Below are 26,625 nucleotides of genomic sequence, written 5' to 3'. Positions count from 1 at the left end.
GTGATGGACAAAAACTAGACTGCTGAGGTGAGCACGATAAAATGTGTTCAGAAATTGATAAAGAATAAAGTACACCCCAAATTTCACAATGTTATAAACCATTATGATCTCAATAAAATTACTGGAAAAAAAAACCAACTATGCTTAGTTGAGAATCTTGGCTGTGGTTATTCATGTATGGAAATGACCTGAAACAAAGGGATCAGAAGCCAATTAAGTTTTTGAGGGAACTTCATGGCCAAAGATATAAGAATAAGAAAAAAGATGAGATAGAGCATAACTGAAGCAGGCTTCTTCCAGCAGGATGGTGCTATTCACAGAGATGGGGTGGGGAATCAAGATCTCTTACTAAATTTAAGATGCCTAGTGGACCTGTAGTGGGGACAGCAAGTAAATTATTGCATTTGTAAGTCTGAAGCTCAGGTGATAGGTTAAGGTCAGATGAGATAAAAATCTGTGAGTCACAGCATATAAATAGGATTTAAAGCTATTGGATTGGATGAGCTCATCTAGGGTGTAGAATGGAGCAGGGAAGGAGGAGCTAACAAAAGAGATTGACAAGTCAGTAAGGGAAGAGGAAAATCAAGAGAGTATGAGGTCATTGAAGCCAAGGGGTGACTTCATTACAAAAAAAAAAAAAGGATTCGGTCACACTTTGAAATGCTTCTGAGATGTTGGGTGAGATCAGAACAGGCCTCTATATCAGGGTACAGACAATGTCCTGTGGCAAGGAAGAATAATAAACAAATTAGTGAATTATGCTATGCTATGATGCCAATATTTGTTAAAAATAATAAAAATATTGCCTTTCTTGCCAGCACTCGTAGCTAGATGTAAGTCCTGGAAAGACACAATGTAAGTTTTTAATTTTTAAACTGGAAGGGATTTTAGGGGTCATCTAGACCAACTTTCTAACTTTAAGGACAAAGAAACAAATTTGGAGAGGCGAAATAAATTGCTTGAGCTTCAAAGCTACAAAATGGCATAAGTGCAGCTGTGGTGCAGGTCTTTTAGCTCTGGGACAGGGTTCTTTCCTTAAAGAAGATGTGTGATCATTGACATAAATTTTTCATTCTTTTGAATGTTACTTCAAAGTAGAGACCAAGACCCATTCAACACCTCATGTGCTGATCTCAAAGAATTTTATTTCAGCAAACACATTCTCAATATAATTTGCCGCAACATTAGAAGTGCAAACAGAACTACAATTTGATAGTTTTCAGATTACCCTTCCCTATCGTACCATGTATCTTTTACCTAACCGGCCAAGATATAGCAAGCGTTCAACAAACATATATTTAATGAGTACATGAATTTCCTATGACATTTACCATTTACATAGATACACACACTATTTTAAGCTACATTAGAATTTACATATAGAGAAGTGATTTTTTTTTTTATGTCTTCAAGAAAGAAATTTCTGAAAAAAATGAATGCAGGATCATAGGGAAAAATGGTAATTCTGAGAAAAGTAAGAAAAAAGTAACAATATCAGAAATACAAAAATAATAGACCACATTTTTCCCCCATAGAAAAAAGTACACAGAAATAGAATATATCTAAAAATAGGAACCAGGAAAGATGATCTCAGAATCACATTATTGTCTAGCTTTAAAAAACAGCTTTAATAAATGTAGTTTATTAAATAATAGTTTATTAAATAAATGTAGCTTCTTAAATAAATATTAAATAGCTTTAAAAAATGTAGTTGAAAGAGAAAAAGTGTTTCCACTACACACCTATTACAAGGACTAAAATAAAAAATATTAATAATAGCAAATGTTGACAAGGATCTGGAGCAACTGGAACTCTTATACATTTCTGGTGGGCATGCAAAATGGTATAGTTTCTCAGCAAAACAGTTTGGCAGCTTCTTATAAAATTAAACATACATATAGCATCTGACCTAGCAATCTGACTCCTGGGTCTTTACCCTAGAGAATGAAAACTTACATTCACACAATTTCCCGTGCCCAAATGCTTATAGCAGTTCTATTCATAATTGCCTCAAACTGGAAAAAAAAAATCTACATGTCTTCCAATGGGTGAACGGATAAACTGCCTGTGGTACATCCATACAAAGGAATACTATTCAGCAATAAAAAGAAACAAACCACTGATACGTGCAACAACATGGATGAGCCTTAAATACATAATGCTGGATGAAAGAAGTCAGCCTCAAAAGATTATGTAATATATGAGTCCATTTAAATGACAGTTCTCAAAAAGACAAAACTATAGTGATAAAGAAGAGATCAATGGTTGCTAGGGGTTGGTGGGGGGGGGAGGGATAAAGGGATAGCAAAAAGGAGTTCTTTGGGGTGATGGAACCACTCTGTGTTTGGAGAGTGACAGTGGCTGTTACACAAATCTATTCATGTTAAAATTTATAGAACTATAAACCAAGAAATTTATAAATGTCAATAAAAATGTTAAACATTTTCAGGGAAAAAAAAAAGGAAGCAACTAGCTTACATATTGAATTATTGAGAAGTATGGACTCATTCAAGGCCATGGCTTCTCTTACCAAGAAGATAATTTGGTAAAAGATAGTATTCTTGGTGAAAGAGAAATGTGCAGTTCTGCCTCTGCTAGCAGCTGACCAAAACAAGGATTCTAATATAGCTATAAGCACTTAACAATAATCCTGTTTATTTAAAAATTGCTCTCTGTAGTTTATTACAATCCATTACTGCTTGTGGATCAAGGATAATACCAGTGCTTAAATTTCATAAGCATGACGGACCTCAACAGCAAAGTAAAGCCTATTACTTAAACTAATAAATTATTGCATTTCATCAAGCCTTAATGATTCTGTGAATAGATTACTCAGTTCAGTTGTGCCTCTGAACTCTGGAACTGCAATCCATTTTCACTGAAATGCCTTGAAAGTTTTCAAATGTACATTCCCTTTTTTTTGTGGTAAAATATACATAGCATAAAATTTACCATTTTAAGCATTTTTAAGTGTACAGTCAGTGACATTAAATGCATCCACATTGTTTTGCAACCATCACCACCATCCATCTCTAGAACTTTTTAATCTTCCCAAACTGAAACTCTGTACCCATTAAACAATAACTCCCCACTCTCCCCTCCTCCAAGCCCCGGGCAACCTCTAGTCTACTTTCTGTCTCTATGAATTTGACTATTCCAGGCACTTCATAGAAATGGAATCATACAATATTTGTCCTTTTGTGTTTAGTTTATTTCACTTAGCATAATATTTTCAAGGTTCATCCATGTTGTAGCATGTGTCAGAATTTCTTTCCTTTTTAAGGCTGAATAATATTCCATTGTATGTATATAGATTTTGTCTATCCATTCACCCATCAATTGTTTCCACCTTTTGACTACCAATTGTACATCCTTTTGACATTGTTGTCAGCCACCATTTCTTCCCCCCACAAATCAGACTCAAGGCATATTCTGATACCCTTTAGCAAGGCAGGACATCTTATTTATAATAGTCAAGTTTAAAGAGGACTTTTAAAACTTGGTCAGCTATCCCTAGTTTCTAATTAATTACTATGGTAATAGCAATTCTATGTTTATTAAATAGTTGTTCATCTTTGGTCATTAACTTAATGTGTGTTTGTGTGTGTCACATGCATGTCTGTGTGATGATACATAGGTGGAGCTGGATTATGCATAATGTTAAAGCTTTATTCTTGTCTGGCTAGGAAAGTAGTCTTTATCCAGAAAAATAGTTTCCCAGTGTGAAGCAGCTTGTTAAACTTAACTGAATTAAAAATTTTGAGATGAAGGAAGAGTTTGGTTCCTGTAAGAGTCTAGCATGCAGCTAAACTCCACCCCTGACCACTTAAAAGAGAATATTTAGGGTGGGCCAAATGCATTGGCATTTTTTTAAAACTTTAAAGGTGATTCTAACGTGCAGCCAGGATTCGGAACCTCTGAGCTAGAGAAAGAGATCCTGAGTCAGGGGGAGCTAAGAGCAAGCAAGTGAAAGTAACTGTAACAGGCAGTTAGGACCTGGAGCACAAAGAGATGAGGGGAAGAGACACTGAGAATTGTAAATGGCGGAAGAACCACTCAGGTTGGGAGAAATTAAGTAGGCTTTTAGTTAAAAGCAGAAGAGACATCAGTTGTAAGGACAATTATGTCTGGATTCTGAAGAGCTGCAGGACCTAAACTAGAACATAAGCCATGAAAATGTTCTGAGAAGTCATAAGGTGAGAATAAGGTAGATAGGTAAACATTTAGAGGAACAGGAGATTACTGAGTTTTGGAAATATCCAGTTTCTTAAGCCAGTGTAGTTTTTGTTCCATTTAAATGTTTGTGCTAACTGAGCTTTATAAGTGGAATGTGAAGTAATTCATCATCTAAGTAAACATTTTTCTTATATACAAACGCATGGTTTGAATATATCCATTGACCTACCTTGCTTCTCTTGGCTATTCATACTTGAAGTGACAAAAGTTCTGTTTGAGCTATACTAATCCATCATCAGTAATTAGATAATAAACCGTCTACCTCATAACCTTCTTCTCCCAATCACTCCACCAGAGCTGAAGGGCATTGAGCATTAAAAATTACCAGAACATGACACCATACTAGCAGTCTACAAAGAACAAAAATTCTCAGCAAAGAGTATCATATCACTCAAACTTGAGGTGAAATCTCTTTCTTATAAGAGATGCCACCATTAAAATTAATTCATTGATCAAAAACAAACAAACAAAAAAACAAAAAAGGAAGGCTATCCCAAGAGCCCTTTTCTTTTCTCTTTCCTGACATTTTGGAAAATGAAAAGAACGGAACAGAAATGCACAATAACCACCTAGAAACGAGCATTTAATATTTTACATGTTTTGTATCTTGCTTTTTTTCTTAACATTATATAAGCATTTTCTTATCTCATTAAAATCTCTTTATAAACATTATTTGTTTTTCTACCCACATCTCCATTTTAGATATCTTTCTAGCTAGAGTTACTGTTCTCATCAGACTGCTGGGGCCCAGGTAGGAGTCATATAACATAAACAAGAATTCATGTTCTTTTCTGCATAAATCCCCTAAGCTGAAGATGTACGACAGAGTAGGCGACCTATATCTTTGGGTAAACTTGCCGTGATCAGCTGCTTATTGACTTCTTCAGCCCCCTGGAGTTAAGAACAACAAACATAATTGTTAGCATATTCTGAAGAGATTTCCCCACCACTGTAAATGGTTCACTATGAGTAAGCAGTCTCTAAATGGAGAGGACACTGGCCAGCTGGGAGTGCCAAGCAGACCCAGCCCACCCCGGGTAGGACCCATAAGGGACCAGGGAACACTTGTGCAGATGTAAAGAAAGGGCTGGGTGTCAAAATACATTTTATTTTTTTCTTCCTGCTTCCTAATCCCCTAACCAACCACCTTCTTCCGCTCTTCCACCCCTTCTGCTTTTTTATTTGAGAGGGATCGTCGGTCTGTCTGTCTGTCTTTCTCTCCTCCCCCTCCTTCCATCCTTCTCTCTTCTCCTCCCTCCATCCTTCTGTCTCCCTCCTTTTTCTTACAGCCTCTATCAAACTGCCTATAACATGAGGTAAAGTGTATCTATTTATCATTACTTGTGGTCATCATCCCACATCTTTCCCGTGTTGTAAATTTAGCTCTGGGTGCCTCTGTCTTCTATCTATAAAGGTCAGGTCATTGTCAGGACTACCCTGTGGTGGGATCTAGAATGTACTGAGTCAGAAATATAGTACTTCAGACTGTACAGTCCTCTCTTGCCTGATTCCAATTCAGATGTTCTGCCCGTCTCATTGGCTCAAGTCTATTCAAGTACATTCTAAAGGGGAACTTTGATGCTTGTTTTTAAACTAAGGCTTCTGGGTCTGCCCCTTTGATTATTTAAACTCCTGTGAATTTTCTGTTGGGAATATAGTCCTGAAACCTTATCTTGCATAGATTTTTTTTTCTCAGTAAGTGAGAGAAATATAAGCCAGAAAGCCTAGTGAGATTTACAACAGAAAGAGAAGAATAAGACAGATCCAGCAAGGAGTTTGGAAGTGAGCAGAAAAATTAATTGACCTGGGCCAAGGAGGGTTAGTGAGATCTCTTGAAGAGGAGCATGAGGAAAAGGTAAGAGAAATACTGGGGGTTGCAATAATGGGGAGATACATTGTGGATGAGAGAGGTGGCAAAAAAAAAAAATTTCTTGAGAAGTTTTCTTGTGCATTTGTAGGTTATATATGCAGAGAGACTACAGTAAAGAATCAAATTACCTTTAACTTTTGCTTGCTCAACTATAACTTCTTCATATGTGATCCTATGTAAGAAGCTGCATCATGAAAGGGCTCAGCTTTATACACACACATATATATACATCATACTTTTTCACAAGAACTAGGGCCATCATAGAGCTCAGGAAATACCTATTGAATAAATGAATCATCTATTTAAAGCATGTACTTTATTCTGTGTTATGGAAGTTCGGGCAATACAATGAAATTAAAACTTCTGTATGGTGATTATTTTTCTTAGGCTGCTTTTCCAAAAAGTAAAAGACAGTAATTTAAAAAATAATTTTAAATATTAATTTTCCAAACTTACTTTCATAATAGATGTTCTTTATAACTAGTGACACAATAAAAAATGTTTTAAAAAATTAGCAATCTTTCCTGAGTCCTTTTTGTTCTCAACCCTGTGAGATGACCATCGTGAAGAATATGGTGTGTATTTTTCTATAGCTGTTTTCATGTTCATACAACATACACGACATATTTATTCATGAATATTCATTACTCTGAAAATTTGCTCTTTTCCCTTAGTAAATTCTGATCATCCTTCCAGGTCAATAGCGATAGATGCCATTCATTCTTTTTCTAATGGTTGTATAATCTTCAATAACATCAGTCCATATCACATGCTATACGTGTAGTTAAATTAATAAACTCAGTATCCTTTTTTAAAAACAAATTTTAATAAAATTTTACTAAATTTTTACACAGGATACTCTATAAACACTTACTGAATAGCTGTTTCGTACCAGGTTTAGTGACAGAAAATTAGTAAATTACTCACGGTTCTTTCCCTCAAGAAATTCACTGTCTAATATGGGAGATCAAACAGTTAATTTTTTCTTTTAATTTGAGACAAACTGCTCAGAGAATTTATAGTAAAGAGTGCTTTTAAAACAAATCTTTAAAAGAAGTAATATATCCCTGGCAATTCACTCTTAGTCATTGTTTCCAGTGTATAAACAGTAGTTAACAGCAACAGAGTATGTACTTCCGTATATAGCAACTCAAAAAACAAACTAATTTCTAACCACTAAAACCTCAGATAAAGCAGCTTACTCCTGAGACCTCAAAGTGATTTACACTTCTACTAATACTTTCACTGTAATACTAATGCATGATATTTATGAACTATCTTCATTGCATGGAACTCTAAATACTTCATGTATATCATTTGATTTCTTTGCAGAATGTCTGTAAAATAAGAAAAGTGTCCTAATTGATAAGGAAAATGATCTCAGGACAAATCTGTTTGACAATACGTGAATCAAGTCTGCGCACAGTCAGCTGTATGCTGTTCCCTCTCAATTACACTTGCTTCTGCCCTAGTGGTCACTGCAAAGATAAGGAGGAGGCTATTATGTCATCAATCAGAGAGTCTTATACAGCATGATAATGAGTCTTTTTATTAAAAAACAGGAGCTTTTCATTCATACTGTTGCCCTATGTGCTAAAAGGGCTTATAAATAAAACTTTCCTGACAAGTTCTCCAGATGAGGTGAGTTTAAGTTAACTTACTGAGCAGCCAGTCTACTTAGTCGCTTCCACTTTCCAGTGCTACAAGAGGATGCGACAAATGTAGCCTTAAATGTGTAACCAGGCCCACAGCTGTTCCTGTCAGCCCTAATCCAGAGAAGAGAATAAAACTCTGACAGTAACAACAATGGCAATGATAACTACGTCAGACATATATTGATTATTGATCATTGAATAAAGTCCTACAATATTCAAATAAGATAAGCAAAGAGCAGTTCAGTAAAACTGTAGCAAAGGTCCAGAAAATTTCATATGGTCAAGTTAGTGCAGTTGCAAACAAGCAAACGACTTTGTCAAAAATCTAAATCTTCTAATACCTGGTAAGGATCACATGGGCGAACTTATTTTCCTACATCTTTGAAGACATTTTATCCTAAGAGGTTTATAACTCTGAGAATCTGATACTAACCAGAAGACTGACTTCATTCTGTATTCAATTTCTCATGACCTCCTGAAAGGATGTCAGTTCAGCATGGCCTCCTCCCTTTTCCGGTTGACTCAAAGAATGGGGCTTTCAAATTGCCATTTGGGATACATGAAGAGGTGCATTTAGAGCCGATGGGCTGCCACCTGAAGTGTAACATTCTTTATTGTTCTTGAGAAACGTGTGCCTAATTCCCTGGAAATTTACTGTTTCAAAGAGTCACAAGTCTCCTGATTGCTTCTCATCAGTCTTGAAGAGATTAGATAAGCTTCCTTCCTCTTACAAAAGCTTTTTCTTCATTCAAAATTCCTTTGAGAACAAAACATTGAACCAGAATTGAAGTTTAAACAAAATATTATAAGATTTTTGAAAACGTTTTTTTTTCCTCCTGTGGAGATCCAGCAATTCAAAGGATATATTAATGCACTTTACGATTTAGGGCTGTGAGCAACATATTGCAAACAGCCAAGCTGAACCAAAGAACCAAGTCCCTTCTGTGAAGCAGGAAAGATGTTTTTCACTGAGTTCTTTTAGAAGACTTGAACAGACTGCTAAGGGCTTTCGCACAGAAAGACCTGGAAGTCAAATTCAAGAAGTAGAGAGGAAAAAACACCAACTCCAGAACCATAACAGGTAGGCATTGCTTCTAATTACCAGAAATTTGTTATGGGTACTGGTGCTATTCTACAGTGACAGCTGGTTTTAGAATAATTGTTCAAGTGTATCAATAATAGAAAATGACCTCCTCAGAAATGGAAGTGTATACATGCAGTGCTGCTAAAGTTGACACATCGAAGGAAACTCAGGATCATGTTTGCAGTCGGACTTGCCATCAACAAGTTTTTCTAACCTCTCCCTCTTTCTCTTTCTCTCTCTCTCTATCTTCTGCTTTTATCAAGGCATTCACTGCTAATGTATTCCTCAGTGGTCATTAGAAAACAATGCTAACAATTCATAAATATGTTTGCATTTTCAGTTTTGTATGATGAGCACCTTCATTGACCTCTATCTCTGATCAGACTTATAAAGCATTCAAATAAGTTAGTCTTAAGAATGAAAATGTAAATCTTATTCCTTCTTATTGGTCTAATAAATACAATGATTTTACTTCTTTCACTTTTCAAAGGTATTTTCAGGTATGGTCTAGGTCAGTGGTACCACTATCTGTGATACACTGAGATCCTGAGCACAGAAACACAGTGAGTCAAGACGGTGCAGAGATGAAAGACTGATGTCATGGATTTGACTAATCTTCCCACCTCATTTCTCAAAGAAGGAAACATACAGGGGGCATGGTATTTACTTCCAGATAAGATGATTTAACTTAATTATGAAAGCACACTCTCAACATTCTCTCTTCTTGGGAAGTCTATGAAAGAGCATGTATTATAATTCTACCTTGCCAGATAAGAAACTGAAGTGTGCAGACTATAGAAAACTAAGTCTCATCCAGGAGAAGAGCAGATTTGGAGGTGGAATAATGGGAAGGACTCTGGAGGTCAGACAGATCTATGTTTGAATCCTGCCTCAGGCTTTTACTGAAATGCATGGGGGAATTTAATCTCACTCTGCCTCAGTTTCCTAAATTGTAAACTAAGGACTATAACATCTATCTTGAGGCTCTGTTGTGAGAATTAAATGTAAAGAGCTTTATGCAGAGCAGGCACCTGCTAAATGTAACTTTCTTCCTTACCTTCCTAACTTTTTTCAAGTTTTTCAGACATTTGGGCTATTAGAGAACTAATGGCCTCTGTGAGCACCTGAGCTAAGATGATAACAAAATGCAATAGATAAAAACACCAAGCAGGAGATAGTACAGACTTTGAATCAGTTAGGTCCGGCATCAGTACAAACTCACTTACAGGCTTTGCAATCTTGTATGTTCTTTAATCTTTCTGGAGCTCAGCACTCTCCTTATAAAATGGAAATGATTCCTACTTTGTGGAGTGATTGCTGAGTATGGTAGCAGGATTAGAGACAACTTTTATAAAGCATCTGGCAGATTAAGTAAACAGATTGTGAGTAATATATATTGTTCAGATTTTTATTAATTAAAGTTTGTCTGTAGACTCATCTCCAGTACTTAATATTTCTTCTTCAACCTAAGACCTTGAAAGAGTTATTGTGTAGGGGCTCAGATCACAGATTAGCGGGTTTGGCTGTGTTAACCTAGATCCTAAGAATTGGGGTTACCATTCCAGCCCTGCCATTAACTATTTAACTGTATGACCTGGATAGGAATTCTAGGCCTGAATTTTGCTCATCTCCAAAATGAGGAGGTTAGAATAAATAATTCCTTAGGTTCTCTGTAGCTGTAATATTTCATGATTCTTGTGTCTTTCTACTGAGTTACAGCAGATAAATCCTCATATCCTCAGAGCTTAACCTACTTCTCTATGGTTTAATTTTCACATTCCCTCTACTCTATTTCTTCTTTAATTGTAAAAGGGGATAATTTCCATCACTTTACAAACAAACTAACATCTCTATCCTGACTTAGTGGCATTTCAGGATATTAATGCATCATACTTTAAAACAGTTTGGATTGTTTTTAATCCAGAAATTCAGTAATATTATAGGTAGTAATAATGAGGATAATGATGATTCATTTTCAAGGCTTTCTATGCCTCCAGGCCCCTGGTCATTGCGCATGGTAAAATACACCAAAATTAAAAATAAGATTAAAGTTTAACAGCTAAAAGTACATTCTGGAAATAAAACACTTTTGGTACTCATTCCTACATTACACAACAAGCACTTAAATATAAATAAAAACAGGAGATCTATTAACCAACAACAGAATTTTAACAATTATTAACTAGAAAGGAAATAAAATTAACTTGACCTTATCTTAGAAGGTTGTCAGAAATCTACTTTGGTTATGCCGATGGGAAATATGTTGTGAACAATTAGACCTTAGTTTCAGAAGTTCAAACCCTAAGTAAAATCAGAAGTAAACCTTCAGTGAGGATTCAAAATGAACATATGGATGCTATGAACTTGTGTATACTATTTACCTTTGAATTATTTTGATCTTGTTCTAATTTTGAGCCGTCCTTCAATGTACACACACACACACACATATAAATACATACATTTATTTATTTACTTTTTGTGCATCTACTATGTGCTTTTTCAATGTATTCATAACAAAATCTAAACTCCTTTCCCTGGCCACTTCTCTGACCTGACTTCCAGTCATTCTCCTCCTTTGCTGGCTTGCTGTAGCCACTCTGGAATCTGTTTATTTCCTTGAATATACAATGTTTGTCCTTGCCTCAAGGCTTTGTCCTTGCTGTTTCTGTCTGGAGTTTTCTCTCCCTCTCTTGCTTCCATCTCCACCCAAAATTCATCACCTGGCTGATTCTTCCCATCCTTCCATCCTCCAACTCTTAACTTAAATGACACTTTTTACGAGAATTCTTTCTTGAGCACCCAAAGGGCAGTATAATAGATTTCCCTCACCCATTGTTGTCTTGCATACCTGTTTGCTTTTTTCAAGGACTACAATGTGCAATTCAGAATCATTTGTTTATTTAACATCTGATTCCCTTAGGAGACTGTAAGTTCCATGAGAGCCTAAAGGATCATTTCTATATTACTAGTATTAAGCATGGTTGAATAATGAATTAATGATTCTATTGTGGTAGATTCTGTAGGGTTTAGAAATTTTAACTAAATGTGGACTCTGTCCCTAAAGAATTTATTTTCTAGTATAAGAATAAGGCATGCACATAAATATTGTTTAAAAATATAGAAAGTAATTCTTGTCTCAAAAAAGAGTGTAGATGAGTGCTGTATTAGTTTCTTAGGCTGCTGTAACAAATTACCACAAACTTGTTGACTTAAAACAACAGAAATTTATTCTCTCCCAGGTTTGAAGGCTAGAAATCCAAAATCAAATAGTTGGCAGGGCCACTACAAGTGCTGTGAGTTTGGTAGGTAGGAGAGAGTGGATTATTTCTGACCAGGTCAGGGAGGAAGGTTTCTTGGGGAATTATTAGCATTTAAAGTGGACCTGGAATGACGGGTTAGATTTGCATACGGAAAAACAGAATGATGGACATTCCAGATGGCAGAAACAATACAGTAAATGTGGGTGTGGAAATTTGGCCCAAGTGTATGGTATATTATACCATAAGATTAAGTCAGAAATGGGGTTAGAATTAGATTTTAGAATGTTACGAATATTAGTTAGGAACTGTTTGGTAATTAATATAGAATTATTAAAGTTTTGTCTGAACAAAGGGGACATGATCTTAGGGCTCTTGCTTTAGGAGACCTAACAGGACAACAGAGTTTAGGATGAGCTGGTCTCCCTTCCTCCTCTCTCTCCCAATTAGGAGATAATTGCACGCAAGAGAAGATGAAAACCTGACTAGGATAGAGGTACCAAAGAAGAATTAACAAGACTTGGTCACTTATTGGATACCTGAGGTGGAGAGGCAAGAATGACATATTTTAAGTCAAGATGACCTGGAGAATTGGGGTGAAGAAAATTAGGATGGTCAAAAGGAGGATGGTTTTTACCTAGAAGGATAAATCCAATTTTGATGTACTGACTTGGAGAAACTAGTGTTATATTTAATTGAAGATTTAAATAAAGACCTTGGAAATATAACTAGAGTTTGGGAGAGATATAAGGACTAGAGATATAAATGTATGACTTATCAATAGGGATATAATTGAAGTCATGCCACCCTGGAAAACAGAGTCAAATCATGGGAAGAGTATGAATGTGGAGTTTGACAGACATATTCACATCCTATCTCTACCATTTACCTGTTGTATGACCTGGAGCAAACTGCTTAATCCCTCCACTTTCTAGCATATAAAAAGAGGGAAAATAATATTATCCCTTAGTCAGGATTACATGAGTTGAGTATTTACTTATTTATTTATGTTTATTGAGGTATAATTGTAATATAGTATTATATCAGTTTCAGTTGTACAACATAGTGATTCAACATTTGTATACATTGAGAAATGGTCGTGACAATAAATCTCGTTACTGTCTCTCACCTTACAAAGTTAACTCAATATTATTGACCATATTCCTCATGCTGCACATTACATCCCCTGACTTATTTATTTTATAACTTGAAGTTTGTATTTCTTAATCCCCTTCGCCCATTTTTGCCTCCCCACTAACCTCTCTCCTCTCTGGCAACCACCAATCTGTTCTCCGTATCTGTAAATCTGGGTTTTGTTTCGTTTTTTAGATTCCACATATAAGTGAAATCATGCAATATTTGTCTTTCTCTGACTTATTTCACTTAGCATAACACCCTCAAGGTCTATCAATGTTGTAGTAAAAGGAAAGATTTTATTCTTTTTTATGATTGAGTAGTATTCCATTGTATATTTATATATACCACATCTTATTTTCCATTCATCCATGGATGGACATTTAGGTTGTTTCCATATCTTGACTATTGTAAATAATGCTGCAATGAGGATAGAGGTGAATATATCATTTTGAATTAGTGTTTTCATTTTCTTCAGATAGATACCCAGTAGTGGAATTGCTGGATCAATTGGTAGCTCGATTTTTAATTTTCTGAGGAGCCTTCAATTGTGTTCCATAGTGGCTGCACCAATTTACATTCCCAACAGTGCATCAGGGTTCTTTTTTCTTCACACCCTTGCCAATACTTGTTATTTCTCCTCTTTTGATGAGTCATTCTGAGTTGAGTATTTAAAAGACCTATCATCTTTAGATCTGCTTTTGTGTTTTGGTGGCATGATTCCCAGTAAAAAATATATTTATTTTCCAATCCATTATCTTAAAAATATATAGTACACTCTTTTTTATAATTCTTTTCCTTTGGTTCTATTTCATTAAAATGATATTGACAGTGATCCTCTAAACTGATTTCATGACCTATAAACAGGTTGAAACCCACACTTTGGAAAACACTGGCCCCAACCAGCATGCTATATTCATATCACACCATTACTACTCACTGTTCCCTCAACTTTCATTTTTATAATTCCCTCTACTTGGGCTGCTTGTTAATATCCATATTATTCCTTGATGGTTCAGAAGAAATGATAAACATTTACTTCCTCTACTGTACCCATATAACATTTTGTCTATAACAAAAGATCTATCTATTATCCAAATAGATTATGAACTACTAGTTGATAGGAAATAGGTGTTACCTATGTATCCTGGTGAAATGATTTGTTCACAAGAAGCATAGAAAAAAATTTAAATTATTATTGTAGAGGAAAGAGGAAAGAGAAGAGAATCTTGCTGAGCGTCTACATCTAAGGCCCTGCTCTGGCATCTTCATTCTCCCTTCTTCTCTATATGCCAAAGCTTCCATGGAATTTTTAAGGGCAGAACATCGTCTCATTATTGGGGACACAAATACTTAGGCCACTAAATTTTAGTGCATAGTGACATAAGCTTCTTCATGCTGGGGGGTGAGAAGGTCTGGAGGGGATAAAATAAATTTGAGGAAGAAACTAAGATGTAGCCAAGACTTAGCTCTGGGTGAAATAGAAAATTTCCTACCTGAATTGCTAAGTGACAGAATCCAATAAAGGCAACCTGAAATAAATTACCAGGGCAAGTAATTCATTTTAAATTATTAAAGTTTATTTCATTTATTTCAGACCCTGAAAAACTTTTCTTTGACGGAAATGACCCCTGGCAACAGTGACATTCTGACACCATGCATGATGCACACTCTTGGGAAGTCTAAATTTCATGTCACAATGGCTCTGTTCAGATTACTGGTTTCATCATGACTGTAAGCCCAATTAAACCACTATTGAAGGTTCTAATGGTCTTCTGTCCACTTTGTAAATCATCATAAAGAATACTAAGTCAACCAAATAAATTTGCCTCTATGTGACTCATTGCACAACCAGAGGCATGATATCAATGCACAGGAAAAATGAAAAATAAACTTTTTGATAACAATAAATTTTTTCAGACTATCCTTATATATGAATTTTGGACTACTCAGTGGAGGGGAAGACAGTTCAATGGATCTCATAAAACGAACGTCAGGCAATTTGTTCCCTGAGTAGAGAGGAGAGGTCGAAGCCCCAGAGTCTAAATTCAGGTCTACTCTCAAGCAGATGTCTGAGTATGATCTGCGTTGGTGGTCAGTATGGTTTGGGTTAACCTGCATGCCCTACCCTGGGCCTCAATTTATTTATTTCAAAATGAGATGATTGGACGTTTATTTCTTACATGCCTTCTACTATAATGTTTATTGATGTTCTGCCCTTAAATTCCTTTCACCTCAATTTTTTAACCTTAAAAATGTGCAATGTGTTTATAAAGTTCTTTGATGTCCTTAAATGTTATTCAACATGATAACAGCACAATTCACTGAGCCCAAATTTTATCATTTTAGTTTTGCCTCAAAGGCCAAGTTTTATGAGAGCTTTAATTTGCATCACCAGAAGCTGATTTAATAAAAATGAAGGGAATCCTTTTGGAAATAAATTAAAATTGGTAGGGGAGGGCAGAGAACCTTATGACAAAAAAACAAAAAACAAAATAACAAACAAACAAAAAAACCCAGGAAGCTAAACTTAGAAGAAGTCAAATGGGTCTGAGTTCTAAAGAATGTTGTGGTCTTATTAGTGCTCAGAAACTGGCCAGGCTTTTAATGCACTGAAAGTAGACGTTTCTAATGGTAATTTCCCAAATACCTGGCATCTTGGCCCAATACCCATTGTACCATTTGCCCCATTTCCCTGAAGTGTAATCCACTGCAAGGCAATTAGACAAACAGGTACAGAGCACCATCCATCCTGGAGTCAGGTAGATTCATCTTTGGAGACAACTCCAGTGTATGGGATGTCAGACCCATGACTTAAATGGAAAACTATTGAAGACCATTTCACAGAGGAAAAGGATATGACATGAATGAGCACTCCTCATTTTGGTCAGGAGAAAGAAGTGGAAAGTCAAAGAGTAGAAAGACTGGGGGACTGACACCTAATGTGGTATGATGAACAGAAGGTTTGTCTTTGACAAATTCCTTTATGATTGTCTTCCTGACTATTAAAAGCTCTATTCAACCCCTCTTCACAAAAATATTCTGACAAAATGAATCCTAAAATTCTGACTTTTAAGAAATTTTGTAATTGTACTAATAACAACAGCTATTTCTTGATTACTATTACACCAAGGACTGGGGATTACAAAAATGAATAAGAAATAGGCCCTGCTTTTAGAGAACTTACTGTCTATGGGTTTGAACTGTTGTAGTTATGACAAAAATAACAATAATCATCAATTATTCACTCATACCAGCCAAGCACTGTGCTCAGCGGGCAACACGCATAAGCTGCCTAAGTTCCCTCCAGTTCACCAGATCCCCTGTCAGTGAGGAGATCTTGCTCTGTCCATGTATCATCTCCCAGAAAAATGAACCTAGCAGAAATTAAGACAATAGGCAGAGATATTCAGACAACTTCAAGACTGTCTACAGTCAACATCAAGAACTATAGTCAATAGTAAAACAGTGCAGTAACCAACCGGAAAATGCAGGAAACTGTCTGAATCACCTTCAATGTACCCTGCTGTACAGGCACTGTGACACTGAAAACCACGATGCAGTATTCCCCACATCCGGCATTCCAACAATGACTCAAGGAGATGAATGTTATTTAAATGTTTTAAGACTCTCTTGCTAGAGACCTTGCAACACATTAAACTGCAAAACTTAGGAAGACATCATAAGCTTCTGGATTTCATTACCAAAATGTACATTTTGATCTAAAATTAAAAAAAAAAAAAAAAAACAGATTGACTTTCCTTGTAGTATTTCACAACCTTTGAGTGCAGCATTAAAATGCTTTTCTTTTTTCCCCTACCAACTATAAGCTTCTGTTTTCTTACCCTGGGCGTCTGAATCTTTTATATGCTTGGGTTCTATTCACTGCCTGTTATTCAGACATTGAAATCCCAAATGTTAATTGTTCTTCCAAGTACATTGACAAAACAGCAGCTAAATAAGGGTAGACCAGACTGTGGTAGACTCTGACATGCATTTATGGAACAATGGGGCTCTGAGAGACAGCCTTGTAGCTCACGGGAAGACATAAGATGTGCTATTTTGACTGCTTCATAGCAGAATGGGGAACACACGCACACAAGGGAATTATGCATTTTACTTAGTTTTGCCCAAAGTCCTCAAGGCAACAGAATCTTGTGATGTCATCATGAACTTTCTTTTTCTCCATTTCCATTGACACAAAGGCTAAAAATTTCTAATGACATCACAAAGGAAAAAGGAATCTACTTTGCTTCCCTAAGAAATCTGTTACCTTCAATGAGACTTGTACAAAAATGCAAGAATCCTTCCTGACAGGGTGTATGTCACTGTGCTGAGGCACAGTGGGTGACACCCTCCCTAAAGCAATTCAAACCAGCCAAAAGAAAGGATCCACAATTTAGGTTGGATAAAAAAGACATGCTGAATATTGAGCCCAACAAATTTTCTTTTTTTAAAGAAGGAAATCATTTAAATATATATTTCTTCAGGGACATTCAAATTTTTACTCATGTCTGGTTTCCGTGTTACCAATGTTTTTGTCATTTTATGAGTTGGTCACAAAAATCCAGAGGAAGGTGCAGGAAGCCTTCACTTACAGGAATGCAGTGCAGCCCAATCTTTTGTTTTTAAGGTGCAGTGATTTCAGTCTCTAAATGTAACTTCAGGCAGTCTGAAAAGAAACAGGTTAAAATCTCTTTCAGTTATAATTGGTATTTCAGATTTAATTAAAAATTAAACTTTCATAATGTTTCACCATCCAAAGCAATGCATTATCAGTCAAGCGTGGCTTTTTTTTTCCCGTTAAGAGAAAAAAAAAAAACCCTCTTCCCAGAGTAGTTTTTTAATGAAAAGAAAAGGATCTAAAGAGGAAAAAAAGGCAATTCTGAAAAACAAAATATGCCTCCATGTTAAGGACTTCATAATGATACGACTAGAAGCTCAGTGCCTCTGAATTTTTGCTCTATGCTATCTGATTTAAAAAACTCCTAAACAAAATTTCACAGCCTAAAGATTACATAAAATGTTAATTTCAGAGAATAAAGACGAAAATCTATGATCTGAATACACATGTTCAAGAGAAATTCTGCCTGCAAATAGAATTGGAAAAAAATGTTAGATCTACTGCTTTCAAATGACCGAATTGGTGATGGGCCAGAGAGCGAAGAAGAGGTAAATGGACACATTTAGCAATAGAAAATGCCCATTGCAATGTAGTGTGGGTTTAGTGTGCTCCAAACTGCATCATGTCGAATATCGTGTCTCCTGCAGCCACTGCTGTTTGAAGCAGCTCAGGAAGATCATTGAGGTTTGAACCAGACCTTCTGGTTTAAATAACTGTAACCATATTTTATAAATGTATTTTTAATCTTTGAATTAAAAGCCCAGGCATTAAAATCTCCAAGTATGTCACAAATATTTGGGCTTAAGACGTCATACTGTTTTTTTCAATCCTTTCTTTCTTCATACAACACCATCTATAAATAAGATAATAGTTACAAAAAACAGACTGGATGAAGTCATCCCTATTTTTAGTTTCAAATAACTACACAACAAGATTTAGAAAAATATATACTTTTAAATGCAAAATGTAGATAATACAACTACCTTTCTTTTATTTTACAGCATGGCAGTACATTTTTTCTGTATTTATAGCTCTAAATGTGGGATGTTTATGTTGTCCACCTTCATATTAGTGCAAGGTAATATTTTAATATCTCCACATGTGAGAGCATGACCATAAATCATCCCTGAAGTTGCATCTATTATTAGAAAATGCATCGAGTTCTCACTTACGAATTGTTTTCTTTTTTCCTTGTATTATATGGAGGAATATTTTGGGTATTGTGTCTCTTTGATGTATATGGATTTTAAATGCAAACTGGTTCAGATTCACTGAATCTATCCATGAATGGATCCAAAAAATTCACTGACATTGACTAACTAAACTTTTCCCCTGCTTCTCACATGCCAGAATTAGACTAAAAATGCACCAGTGTAAAGACAGAAATTATGGAGGCGTCACCAGGGACAACTGAATGAGAGGAGGGGAGTGCACATATTTCCTTATAAGGCAACAAAACATTCATAGAAGAAACTGACAAAAATAACTCATGCTCAGAAATTATATGAAATAACAATAATCTCCGATAAATGATTCAGAAATCTAAAAACTGCCCACCTCTCTATAAATCTGAATCACCAATTGGTATTGTTCTACTCACCGCTCAAATGTGGTTAGTGAAACTGATTCACTGTCTAGTTCAGACAAGAAAAGGTGATGGAAACTAGGCTGCATATTTATACATAAACTATTTAACTGACAACTAGCAGTTCAATTTAATCGGTTAGATTTCCTTTCCTTTAATTCACCAGATGTTGAGTGAATTGAACTATCAGTTCAAAATAATAAAGTCATTTCTATGAATAGACAGTCTACTAAGCTACATTCTCCTCCTCTCCTCGTGTCATTCCTCCTTCTCCTCTTTGACCTTTCTCTTCACTTCTCTGTTTCTTCCTTACTTTCACTTTCTTCCTTATTTATTTTTTCCCTCTCTCTTTTTTTTTCCCCTTGGTGAGGGTAATGAAGCTCAAAAATAACATCTTGTATCCTGTTGAGGGAAACTTGGTCACAACTATCCTTCCAGATGACAAACTCATTCTTAAATGTCTGTTTCCCAATCCAAAGAAAACAGAGCAATTGAGAAAATAGAGACACAACATCACTTACCACTACCAATAGCACCGCTTTTAATTCCCATGCTACGTTCATCACAAGGAGGACTGAAGTTTATTTACATTATCCTCTAACCTCAAATAGGACCACAAATAAGACTAATAACAGGACTATTTTGTGGCACTCAGGCAAACGGCTGGGCAAAACAGATGGATCTTACTTTGCGCCAGGACTAAAAAAAATACAGTCGCCAACTCACTGTTGGCGACTACGTATCTTGGCCCAAAGATGGACCTGGAAGTGGGACCAGTTGTCTTTGATATGAATACTGTTCCTATTCATATCTGCCTCATGAGAAAATCATTAATTCTGTCACTATGTGGGGTTAAGTATTGGGTAGAAACTGCTTGGAAGAATGGTCGTCAAGGAAGTGAAATAGTCTAAAGGCATGTTGGATTAAATTAAGGAGAAGAAATTTAGGACTAGGACCTTATTTTTTGCACTATTGTCTACTTTTAAACTTTCTGCTTTTTCCAAGTTCAGTACTGTACACTGAACCCCCCTTTAAAATTGTAGATTTCCAGAGTACGTGTCATCAATGAGAATAACTTTCTCTCAATATTTCAGGTTCCAAAATCTGTTAAAATTTTTTCAAGTCACCCAGATCAATCTCAGTCATTATTAAAATTGACCACCAGTGTCAGACTTTTTTAATCAGGATTAAACTATGTAAGGCTTTATAGATCACAGCCCACACCCAGATACGCTGGGAAACAGCTCAGTAATCAATGCAAATTACAAAGCCCGGAAGAATGCTTCTCTTGGCAAGACTCTAGCAAAAGAGTTGTAAATTCTGCACTAGTTAAAGATTCTGAATGGCTTTCCAGAGAAGCAGTAAATGCATTATATTACAGTAACCTATCCTGTAAGTCACAAGGCCAAAAAACAAAGCCCCCAGACAATAAAAAAACCCGAAAGGGAGTAAGGAACTATAGATCTTAACATTGACTAGGAACAAAGGGCTGCTTCTGACCACACTCTACTTTTTAAAATCCTGACATAGATAGGAGTTTAGATATCACCAGGTCACAAAACTTCAAGGAAAGAACAACAAAGCACTCCAGTTCAGGCGGTCTATGCTAAGTCAGGCACTTGTCTTAATGCTCTCCCAACTATTCAGCATCGATTTTATCGTGCTCAGAGTTTTTTCAAGAGTTCACTCACCTCTCTATGATTTATTCATTCTGACACTGTTCAGATTTGACTTTTAAGGGACAAGCCCTGTCTGTGGTCAGCATAAAGCTCAAATTATAATATTTTAATTATTTGTCTTAGTCCCTTTTTTCTTTTCACTTAAAAAATTTTATTATGAAAAATTTTAAAGATATACAAGACTAAAGAGCACAGTAAAATTATCTCCCATGTACTCATCACCCACAGTTAATGTTTTTTTCATCTATACTCTCACTCACTTTTTCTTCCACCAGATCATTTTAAAAATAATTTTCCTTTTCTTAATTTTAACTTTTTATTTTGGTACAATTACACATTTATGGAAAGTTGCAAAGATAGTACAGAGAATTCTCGTAATTCCTTCACTACTCTCTCCTAACATTAACATCTTACATAAGCACAGTAAATTTGGCAAACTAAGAAATTAACATTGGTACAATACTATTAACTAAACCACAGACTTTACTGCGATGTTATCAGTTTTTCCGCTAATATCTTTTCTCTGTTCCAATTATCTGACCCAGGATACCACACTGCATTTAGTTGCCATTTCTCCTAAATCTCCTCTGATCTGTGACAGTTCTCAGTCTTTCTTTGCTTTTCATCACCTTCATTGTTTTGAAGAGGAGTGGCTAGATGTTTTGTGGAATGTTCCCCATCTGGATTTGTCTGATGTTGTCTCATAATTAGGCTGGGATTATAGTTTCAGAGAAGAATGAAAAAGTATGAAGTGTTCTTATAACATCACACCAGGGGGTATATGATATCAAGATGACTTGTCACTGGGGATGTTAATCTCGGCCATTTGGCTAAGGGAGTGTCTGCGAGATTTCTCTTTCCTTAATTTTAATAAGCATAATTTCACTTTTACCAGTTTACTGAAGTATAATTTGCAAAACATAAATTCACCCTTGTAAGTGTTCGACTTACTGATTTTAAGTAAATTTAGAGTTGAGTAATCATCACCACAATCCATTTTATAACATTTTTATCACCCCAAAAACATCCATTGTGTCCCTAGGCAGTCAATCCCCACTCTCAACCCAAGCCTCAGACAACAACTAATCTGCTTTCTGTCTCTAAATATTTACCTTTTCTGGACATTTCATATAAGGGCAATCACGCAATACGTGGTCTTTTGTATGTGGCTTTTTTCATTTATCATAATGTTTTTCAGATTCATCTATGTTTTGATATGTAGCAATAGTCTATTCTCTTTTATTGATGAATAGTATTTCATTGCCTGGATATACCACATTTTGTTTATGCATTCCTCAGTTCATGGACATGTGGATTGTTTCCAGTTTTTTACTACTATGAATAGTGCTGCCAGGAACATTCACTTATATACAAGTCTCTGTGTAGACATATGTTTTCATTTCTCTTAGGTAGATACCTAGAAGTGGAATTGCTGGGTCATAAAAGTAAGTTCATTTTAACTTTTAAGAACTGTCAAGCCATTTTCTAAAGTTGTAGTACTATTTTAGATTCCCACCCGCAACGTATGAGGGTTCTGATTTCTCTGCATCTTCACCAACACTTAGTGCCTGTCTTTTTAATTACAGCCACTCTAGTTGGTATAAATTAGTATCTCACTATGGTTTTAATTTACTTTTTCCTAAAGATTAATGATGTTGAGCATCTTTTCATGTGCTTATTAGCCCTTCCGGTATCTTCTTTGGTGAAATATCTATTCAAAAACATTTTTCCCAATTTTAATGGGGTTGTCTTTTTGTTACAGAACTGAAGAATTCTTTATATATTATGATGATAAAAATCCTTTATCGGATATATATTTACAAACCATAAATCTTTCAAATATTTTCTCCCAGTCTTTCCATTTCTTTAGTGGTATCTTTGGAAGTGCAAAAGTTTTAAATTTTGTTGAAATCCAAATTGTGAAGTTTTTTCCTTTTTGTATCATGCTTTTGGTGTCATATTTAAGAACTCTGTCTAACACAAGATGAAGATTTTCTTCTGTTTTCTTATAGAAGTCTCATAGTTTTAGCTCTTACATTTAGGTACATGACTATTTCGAGTTAATCTTAGTATATAGTGTAAGGTAAGAATCTAAAATCTCTTTTTTTTGTGTATAATCCTAACACCATGGCTATTTATCTGTATTTCATATAGTCCTAGTACCAACTGTCCTAGAACTAGTTATTGAAAATGCTATTTATTGAAAACACCATCAAATTGCCTTGGTATCTTTGTTAAAATCAATTGAACAAAAATATAAAGGTTAATTTTTTGAACTTAACATTCCATTCCATTGATCTATAGGCCAGTACTGTATTCCTTACTATAGTTTTTACAGTAGGTTTTAAAATGAGGAAGTATAAGTCATCTAACTTTGTTCTTCTTTTCAAAACTATTTTCCCTGTTCTGGGTCCTTCGTATTTTTATAAAAATTTTAGGATCACCTTGTCAGTTTCTACGAAAATTCCTTTATTCTTTTTGATGCTCTGGTAAATAAAACTGTTTTCTTAATTTCATTGTTTGTTGCTAGTATATAGAAATACAACTGAGTTTTGTATAATGCCCTTGTATCCAGTGAACTTGCTGAATTCATTTATTAGTGTGCAGGTGTGTGTATGTGTGTGTGTGTGTGAATGCATTCCTTAAGATTTTCTACATACTTACATTTTCTGCAAATAAGGAGTTTTACTTTTTACTTTCCAATGTGGGTGCCTTTGTTTTCTGGGTTTTTTCTTTCCCTGTTTTCTTTCTTCTCTTTCTCTTTCCTTTATTTATTTTTCTTATGTTTCTGGACAGAAACTCCAGTACAAGGTTGGATAGAAGACATGAGATCTGACAACCTTGCCTTGTTTCCAATCTTCAGGTTAAACCAGTCAGTCTTTCATCATTAAGTATGGTGCTAGTTGTAGGTTTCTCATAGATGCCTTTTATTGGGTTACAGAAGCTGTCTTCTATTCGCAGTTTGTTGAAAGTTTCTGTCATGAATGGATATTGAATTTTCTCAAATGTTTTTGTGTATCTATTGAGATAGTCATGTGGTTCTCACCTTTATTCTATAAATATGGTATATTACATTAATTGATTACTAGATGTTAAACGAAATTTGTATTCCTAGGATAAATCTTACTTAGTCAGAGGGCGTAATACTTTTACAGATTGCTGTATTTTGGTTTGTGAATATTTTATTGAGGATTTTGGTATCTATGTTCATGAGACTATTTGCTTCTTTTCTTATGATGGCTTTGGCTTTGGTCTCAGGGTAATAGTGTTCTTACAAAACGAATTGAAAAGTGTTCCTTCTTCCTGTATTTTCTGGAAAAACTTTTGAAAGATTGATATTATTTCTTCTTTAAATACTAGATAATATGCAGTGAAACCATCTGCATCTAGACTTTTCTTTGTAGGATGAATTAATGAATAATTTGATCTCTTTATTGATACAGGTCTTTTCAGATTTTCTGTTTCTTCTTGAGTCAACTTTGGTGATTTGTGCATTCTAGAAATTAGACCATTTAGATTAAATGGTTTAATATATTTGTTCATAGTATTACCTTTTAATCTTTTTAACTTCTGTAGGCTTGGTAGTGATGTACCCTCTTTCATTCCTGATTTTCACAATCTATTATATTCTCTCCTTTTTCTCTGGTCAGTCTAACTAAAGGTCTGCCAATTTTGTTGATCTTTACAAATAATGAACTTTTGATTTCATTGATTTTCTGTATTATTTTGTTTTCTATTTCATTGATTTCTACTCTAATTTTTATTATTTTCTTCCTTCTTCTTGAATTGTTTTGTTATATATTTATACCATATTTATATTTACTTATGTAATTATTTATCAGTACTATTTATTTCTTTGGGTAGATTTTATTTACTGTTTGTTGTCATTTCCTTTCAGCCTAAAGGATTTCCTTCAATATTTCTTGTAAGGCTGATCTGCTAGCAACAAATTGCCTCAGTCTTTGTCTATCTTGGAATATCTTTATTTTACATTCACTCATGAAGAACATTTTTGCTGGATATAAAATTCTTGATTGCCATGTTTTTCCATATTTTTTACTTCAGCTCTTTGAACATGTTATCTCTCTGCCTTCTGACTTTAAATGTTTCTGATGAGAAGTCAATTGTTAATCATAGAGTTGTCCCTTCAGAGTCTTTTTTCTCTTGCAGCTTTCAAGAATTTCTTTTTCTTTGACTTTCAAAGTTTGACTATAACATATCTATGTAAGGATTTTTTGTGTTTATCATACTTGGAGTTTTCTGAGCTTCTCAGATGTGTAGATTAATGTTATTCATCACATTTTGCAGTTCTGGGCCATTATTATTTTGAATATCTTTTTTCTTTCCTTTCTTTCTCTCCTCTTCTCCTCTTCTCTCATTACACATATGTTAGTATGGTTGAAGGTGTCTCACAGATCTTCCAAGCTCTGTTCATTTTCTTCATTATTTTTTTTCTGTTCTTCAGATTGGATCATTTCTACAGATTTATCTTCAAGTTCACTGATTCTTTCTTCTGCCATCTCAAAATACCTCTAGAATATTTTTCATTTTAGTTATTGTACTTTTCAACTCCAGAAGGTTATGTTTCTCTTTAAAATAATTTCTCTCTTTACATTAATACCCTTTTCTTGAAGAGTAATTACATTAATATTTTATTTAATATTTAACATGGTTTCTTTTAGTTATTTGAACATATTTATAATATTTGCTTTCAAGTCTTTGTCTGCTAAATTCAACATCTGCTCTCCCCCTGCAACCTAGAGACGATTTCTATGGACTGCTTTTTAAACTGTGAATGGGCCACATTCCTGTTCCTTTACATGTCTCATAATTTTTTCTTGAAAATTGCCATTTTATACAACACATTATAGCAAGTCTGGCTTCTGGTTTTTCCCTCTGGAGGTTGTTTCTGTTACTGCTATTTATTTGTTTATTTGTTTAGTGACTTACCAGTCTAATGCTGTGGGGTTTGTCTCCTTCATGCTCTACTGATATCTCTGGTCAGTTTTCATAATTTATATTTTCATTTTTTAGCTACCACTTGCCCCTGTGTCAACACAGTTTGCAGTTTACATCCAATGATTGGCCAGAAGTTATACTCAAACACCTTGGCCAATAAGCTAACACCCTTTGCTGCTGGATATGTGTATGGGTTGGAGAATGCATTGAAAGTTCAGGCAGTTTACAAGTCTTCCTTGGTTCGTACTTTCCACTGGACTTTCTCTTATCTCCTCTTTCACAAGGCCTTTGGGTCAGCCTGGGGTATGTGTATATCTTGGACCCTCTGTGGTCTTCCCTGCAATATGTGTGCAGACTTCCAAACCACCAGGGATATGTGTTAGTTTATCAAGGCCCACTAGGACAGTCTCCTTATACAATTCTTTTTGCCAAGTTTCTGGCTAGTATGCCTGTCTATTGCCTGCCCCAACCTGAATTGCAACCTCAGGTTAGCTATGACGTTTACCCTCCCTTTTTGTTTACCACTGAGATTGCTACTGTTT

The 26,625-nt window shown here is 35.2% G+C and overlaps 1 protein-coding gene across 40 annotated transcripts in view; it reads right to left on the bottom strand.

The window, feature by feature from the left end:
* Positions 1–26,625, bottom strand: part of ZBTB20 (zinc finger and BTB domain containing 20) — a 746,442-nt gene that overhangs the window by 418,580 nt on the left and 301,237 nt on the right. For 22 of the 40 annotated variants that reach the window (XM_008523274.2, XM_070581900.1, XM_008523307.2 and 19 more), the window contains one exon: positions 17,835–17,908. The exons of the other annotated variants lie outside the window; for them this stretch is intronic. The gene's annotated coding sequence lies outside the window, so the exon portion shown is untranslated. The remainder of the gene's footprint in view (positions 1–17,834; positions 17,909–26,625) is intronic. 40 annotated transcript variants of the gene reach the window in all.

The sequence above is a fragment of the Equus przewalskii genome, chromosome 18, assembly GCF_037783145.1.
Source record: "Equus przewalskii isolate Varuska chromosome 18, EquPr2, whole genome shotgun sequence".
Lineage (NCBI taxonomy): Eukaryota > Metazoa > Chordata > Mammalia > Perissodactyla > Equidae > Equus > Equus przewalskii.
Note: the sequence above shows the minus strand (reverse complement) of the source record. Positions and strands in the feature narration are given on the sequence as shown.